Genomic DNA, 7,395 nt, shown 5'->3' with positions numbered 1-7,395 from the left:
TTATTGAAATCATGGCTCCAATGATTACATGTAAGATAGGGCCACAAGGGGGGAGGGGGGGGGTCTGTTGAAGAACAGCAGGACCAAAGTACACAGATAAGCACCGTGGTACATAGGCCTCTTTTATTTATTCGTATTTTTATTTTTCTGTACAATTATTTTGGGTTTTCACCTTTTATCAAGAAAGTTTCTCTATTTTTTTTTCTTGCCCCCATCCTTTTCCACGATTCATATCCCCCAGGCCCAATGGGCATGCGCAGTCAAAATTATGCATGAAGACATTTCCCGCTATATTTGCACCTCTATTTAAACTGTGTTAATAACAAACTTACATATAATTAGCTTACAATGTATATAAATAATGTAAACAGATATTCCATATACCAATCTAGTGACCTGAAATGGCGGAAGAACGAATATCACCGATGTTCGGTTTTCACACAAACGTACAAAGTAACAAAAAAAACAATTACAACTAAATTGAACTTACCTCAGTCTGATGTAGTCTTCTTCTGTATCTTTGGTGATGAAAGATCGCTTTGATATATCGTTTGGAAGGCTTTGCAAGAGCAATGCGAAATCACTGCTATTCAAGTCAAGCTCAAATATAGTGTGGTGAATTCTTCAATGGTCAGCTCACGTGATCATTCTGGTCGACAGAGAATGAAAACTGTGGAGAGAGAGAGAGAAAGAGTAAATTGTTTGTAATAATCACTGCATCATATATTGCAAATTTAAAAAAAAGAGTTTTAAAATTTGTTTGAAATATGATAACGAGTTGGATATGTTGGAGACAACGTTTTTTTAGAGACATGTGCACCCCTTTTTTTATTCATGGAGCTCAGAATTAAAATAACCTCAACAATCTAAAACCCTTTTAACTTTTAAAAGATAGGAACTCAGTATCCATGTAAACTTCGAAAGGAAAGGAAAAGGGACCGGGAACAAAGAATTCAAATAAACAAAGTGAAAATAAAGGAAAGAGTATTGTATTGTTTTTTATTAAGAACCATACAATTCATAGGTTTAACGTATATGCATAAATCAGTTTGTACACTATATGTATATGCATTTCAATATATCACTTGTTATTAAGTAAACAGGGTCATATAAAAAGAATCTTAAAATAACAAACTATTCATTCTAAGTTAATAAAGTTTAAACTTACAAACTATTCATTCTAAGTACATAAAACAGGCAAAGCACCGTAATTTAAATTTGGCAATGGTAGTAGCGAGGATAAATTCGTTATATCAATGTCAATTGACTTAAAAAAAAAATAATAAATAAATAAATAAAATAAAAAGTAAAAAAAAAAAGGGGGGGAATTTTCAACTTTTTTCACCACAAACTTCTTTTAAATCGAAATTTTCTTCATACAATTATACATTATCCTTTACTTTAGCCAAACGTGTAGGGTGGGGGGGGGGGGGGGGGGACCCTTTCAATGAATATTTCAATAGTAAAAGTTATGCTTGAAAAAAAGTTGGCCTGTTGCAGTGCCTGCACATGAGTAAAAAAAGTATGATATATTTATAAACGAAATAAGGAGAAATATAGTAGTATACTTTTTTCTGTTCCCTCCTTGCAAGTTATTTTATTTTTAAAGAGTACATTGTCCCATAGACGTGTTTGTGCCCAAAAATTCCGATGACCACCCTGAAAATAAAATGAATTAATATTTCATTGCTACACATGCACTTCAGGAACATATCTAATCAGAAAAGCACAGGCGAGCTAAAAATACTCGAATCCAAGTAAACTTCACCACAGGCATACTGGAATGGAAGGGGAGGGCTGACCCATTTTTTCAAACATAACTTTTTACTATTCAAAATGTTCATTGAGGGCCGCCCCACTTTTTGTTACAGTAAGGTCAAATAAGGGCAATGTAGTATATGTAAAAATTTGGTACGGTAGAAGTTAACCTGTCCCTAAATGTTTCCTAAACAAGACATACCGTCCCTGGCTGGCTGTGTTGCCTATGCGATAATCCTCATTTTATGTTCAGCAACAATTCTCATTAAATTATTTTAACACTACAGTGTATAGCTAAAATTTCACTATATGTAATGAATGGGTGTGATGAAAAAGCCATGGACTATATTATTCCAACATCCTGTGCATTACATTGTCTCTGAAGTGCATGCTTGGTAAGTTAAAATATAGAAATCTTTAAATATAAATAAATGTGTAAGAGTAAAACTGTTCAATGGAAAGTAGCAACATCATTTTAGTTGGACCTATAATGCATATATGTTTAAAAATATTTTTTTTAAAATGAGCATTTTGAGCAAGATGTTCGGATTTTCCATTTTTTAACATTACAGTTCAAATGTAACACAAATATGGCTTTTTAATTTTCAATTTCGGGTAGGGGTGGAGATGTCGGGGTTAAAGTGCGACGGGGTGATGATTACGTGTATTAACATTTAACTCTATACAAGCATATAGAACTAAATCACAGGGGCCTGTAACATGTATTTGATTTTACGTAATCACTATATGTATACTTTTTTTGTATAGTGATTACGTAAAATCAAAAACATTATGTTACCGGCCCCTGTGAACTAAATGTATTCAATCAAAGTATTTATAAAAATTTTCATCGCCGATACTTTTTTTAGATTCTGTTTGTATAAAACCGTAACAAGGAGCACACGGGTGGATGTGACCGGTGGCAGGGGATGCTCAATTTTATAGGGCAATGATCCCACCTCATATTTCAGAGGTCCGTATTTATCTGCCCCGATTGGATTGTTTGAGTGGTTTTGAGATTATTTCCATATTTGTGTGGGTTTTGGGGTTCACCGTGGGAGGCAATTTATCTGTCTCGGGGTATAATTCCATAGAAAATACTGAAGGTAAGAAATCCATCACCAACGTACATCATGTTTAAATTTTTTTTTTAATTCAATTAACGTTTATCAGCATCTGCACGCATGTAGGAACATTTAGGAGTATATTGTTTTTGCCCATCCATTCGTCTGTCTGTTAAGCTTTTTTTCTGCTTGTCCTCAAAAACTTTAAAATTGCCAATAATTTTTGATTGGCTGAAGCTTGGCTTTCATATATTACATATGTTTTTTTTTGACAAGACCCTTTTTGGTACCACCAAATTTGACCTTTTGACCTTGGAGTTTGACCCACTTTTCAAATATTTACCAAACTGTAATCTTTGCCATACTTTCGGGATTGGTCTGGAGCTTTCATACTTCACATAACGATATCATGGATATTGTATTTTTTACATGGCCTTTCTGTAGATATACATTATAAAAATTTTTGACCTTTTAATCTTTCAGTTTTCACCCTTTTGAGAAGCCCGAGAAGCCTTATCCCGAGAAGCCTTGGGGCTTTGCAATACAATTTTACACGATAATGTCATATGGCATACGAACGATCCGATTTTGAGGTGAAAAGGTCAAAGGTCATAGGCCTCGGAACCAATTTGAAAGGGGTGCTAATTGAAAGTGGGGGGGGGGATAAACCAACAAAAAAGGTAACTCCCAATTTTAATGCCTATATAATGTGTATCTCCCCTGCCCCCGGTTCCGACGCCTATGAAGGTTAAGGTCATTAAAAAATCTGTCTAATTTACACTTTCGTGTCTGCGTGATATCTGGAGAAGCGTTTGAGCGTTTACAATCACTTTTAATACCACAACTCTCTATGGCCTAAGGAATTGGTTGGTTTTGAGGCCAAAGGTAGTTAAATCATATATTTTGTGAGTGTGTATGTTCTATGTAGGCGATATCTCAAGAAGCTTTTGAGATTTTTCGATTAAATTTTATACCATAACTTCCTATGCCCCTCCCGCCAATCTATAAGAGCCCCCACACACACCCTCGACCCTCCCGGTAGTTTTTCCCTTAGCGGGGGGCACAGATTCTCTGAATTAGCTTGTAACCTTTGTGTATAGCTGTGTCACAGGGGGCATCGTGCAGTGTTTCACAGATAAATCTTGTTTTATACAAAGAATGGGTTTGTTATCAACTTCCCCGGAATACGCTTTTCCTTTCTGTGGAATTGTAAAACACTGGAAAATCTTATCCATCGGTGAAGGGAAATTATGGTAACAAATCTGGCGACCCCACAAAGCTATGTCCTATCGCTTAATCCAAGAAATATCGGTATATACAACCGGAGGTAAGATATAGAAAACTGAGTTAATCTTAATTTGAATCGATCCCTCAAAAAAAAAAAAAAAAAAAAAGAGAGAGGGGGAGGGAGAGGGAATTAAACTGCTGTTCAATTTTCTTTTTATGTGTGTGTATACAATATTTACTTTGTAATAATTTAAAAATAAATAAAATTCTTTTTCAGCATCCACAATTCAACAAATCCCTCCAATGAATCCCACCACAAGTCCAGATATAGTTCACTTTTACACGGGTGATGTCATGGGATGGTAAGAAACTATTTAACACATAATCAAAGATTCAGGGTATGTGTACATGTGTATATAGTTTTTGCCTTGTCCATCTGTCTGTCTCCTTTATCTGTATGTCCATAAGTTAACTTTTGAATGGATGGGACTATGGCTTTCACATTGCACAACTGTATTCCTTGTGACAAAACCTTTCTATTGGTACTACCGAATTTGACCTTTTGACCTTGACGTTTGACCCACTTTTACTAAAAATTTCCAAACTTTAACTATAGCCATAGCTTTTGAAAAGTTAGAGCTAGGGCTTTCATACCTCACATGTGTATCCCTTTATCGGGTGAAAATATTTACCTTACTTTAGAGGTTAGCCCAGTTTAAAAGAAAACTTTAACCTTATGATAACTTTTGAACTGTCAGAACTCTACTAGGGCATCACACTCCCCTGACCAGTGTATTCCTTGCGAGAAGACATTCCTTTCGGATACCAACAGTTTCTGACCTTGGCCTTAGAGTTTCTACCTACTTAAAAAAACTTTAACCTTGACCATAACTTTTGAACTGTAAGTGCTAGGGCTTTTATGTGTTTTTTTTTTGGTTTATTTTGTCACCTCCAAATTGACTTTCAATATATTTTTATGGTCAGAAAATACAACAAAAAGGAACTTATCCCATTTCGGAGCAGTCCGGTGATAGCCTGAGGTACTACTTGGCTGTGAGAGTGTCCCAATGTTGATGATGTTACAGAAACGGGAAGGGGGATTCTGTATGCCAGGCAGTATGCTATTTCCTCAGTGTATCTGAAGTAAATTTTGAGGAAACTAAATTTATAGCATGCAGTCTTGCAGAGCCATGTTTTATTTTTAGTCTTTGACGTTTCAGTTTTATACATTTTAAAAATTGTGTGATAATTGGGACTTTTGGGTGGCCATATTGCTCCATTTTCAGATTCTGACATAGAAAAAATAGCCCTTTTTAAAGACATTGATAGATAATAAGGTAAGTCAGTCTTGTTGGAAAATCTCTTTGGTTTCATGTGTTGTATTTTTTAGTTTTTTTTTTAAATTAACCCCCTCCCTACAAATTTTAATTTGAGAATAAAATTAAATTATAATCATAGTTGCATACAGGAAAAATCTGATTTTTTTTCTTTTCTCAAGTCCAAGGAATGAGTCTCCACAACAAGAGCTATTATTGGAAGCATCCACATAAATTGTACTTATATTATTAATTTGTTCAAATTATGATCTACTGCCAAGGGGGGGGAGAGAGAGAGAGAGAGGGGGATATATCAATCAGAAGACTATCATATACGAAAATGTACCAGATTCTTCCTAGAAACATCTAGCAAGATAACAATCAGTTGGTATATATGTATGGAAAAACCTAAATATCACAATATACAGTAGTTCAACTTTGTCCTTTATCATCTCTTTCCTGATAATCTCCCTTTTTTCATACAATTTCAAACTCTCTTGATAAACATCAGATTCACAATTTATATTCTCATATGCATAAATAAAACCCATTTTTTCCAAGATGTAGGCTTTTTAAGCCTATTCATGAAAACAGGACAATTTGGGAAACTTGACAAAACCCTTTTCACTGGATCCAGCAGATGGCATCCGTATTATGTTTTATTGTTTTACTTGTTTAGGAAATGTTGCAACTGCTAGCGAAATTGTTGCCCAAGGTCTTTTTGCTTAAGAATGAACTGGAATCTAAGTAACTCTCTGGTTTCAACTGAGGAGGAGGCATGAGGTTAACACTGGGCAGAATGTTACTGTAAATGAGGTGTTTATAGATAGACCTTAATTTCATATATACACATACAGTTGAACTTCGGTATCTAGAACACAGATATCTCAGATACCAGGATATGTCAAAGTGATTTAAGTCCAAAACACTTTATCAAGTATATTAGTTGATATCTTGAATCATCGGATATCTGGAAGCTTTTCGTCCATCTTATTGAGTTTGAGATTGCCAGATTTGACTTTACATATTATGTATATATGCATGCCCCCCCCCCACCCCCCCTTCAAACCCTTCTGAAAAGTATGCAGCTGTCTTGCACTGTTACTTTACTTATGGATCATCAGATAAAGTACCCAAAATACATATAAATGATTTTATTTAATATACTACGAGGAATGACAACAAATATAAATTGAACATGTACAAAACAAAGCTTTACAGACTTGCTGTTCATAAAATTGTATAAATAACAATAAATGTATAACAAACTTTTCCAAGTCTGTACACCTACTGATTAAAACTTGTTACTAAAATATCTTAAAAAAGGGTAAATATTGTATAAATGGTTCCAGTGATTGCCAAATATTCATGTTACTACAATGAACATTTATTCAACCACAAATCTAGGAAATGGTTTACAGCAATCTGTGAAGAAATTGTCGATAGAATCACTACAACTCAAATTGTTAATTATAAATCTATAGAGAAAAGTAAATTACAGTAACTAAAGAAACGACATGAGTGTCAAAATGATATACATTTATTTCTAAATCTGTACATTTATCCTTTTGATGTAACATATTAAAAGTCTCTTTTGATTTTGCTTTGAACTTTGAAATCTATGTAAAAATGTACATAATGACTGCATTTTTTTTATCTAAAAATACAATATCAATCTTAAAAGAGGACACTCCTCAATATATACAAACATATAAAAATACATTTACATACTCAAAATTATTAACCGACTATGTGACCACTAGATTCAAACTAAAGTTATTTTGTTATCTCAAAAATCCAATGTTGCCAATGATAGATATAGGAATGAAATGGTGAACCTTTTGCAAAAGAATGTGAATGTATGGCACATTTCTATAGGTTTGACCCTTAAAAGAGCCAAGGATTAACAATTTCAAATCTGTAGTTAAAAAGCTGTTAGTATGTTATAACTAGACAATAAGGTATTATCAAAATATAATTATAAATAACTGTAAATCCCTGTAAATAATTCAATGTGGTTGTATGATGAT

This window comes from Saccostrea cucullata, unplaced genomic scaffold (genome assembly GCF_032062105.1).
Source record: "Saccostrea cucullata isolate Sc308-1 unplaced genomic scaffold, CSIRO_AGI_Scuc_v1 ctg5076, whole genome shotgun sequence".
NCBI lineage: Eukaryota > Metazoa > Mollusca > Bivalvia > Ostreida > Ostreidae > Saccostrea > Saccostrea cuccullata.
Note: the sequence above shows the minus strand (reverse complement) of the source record.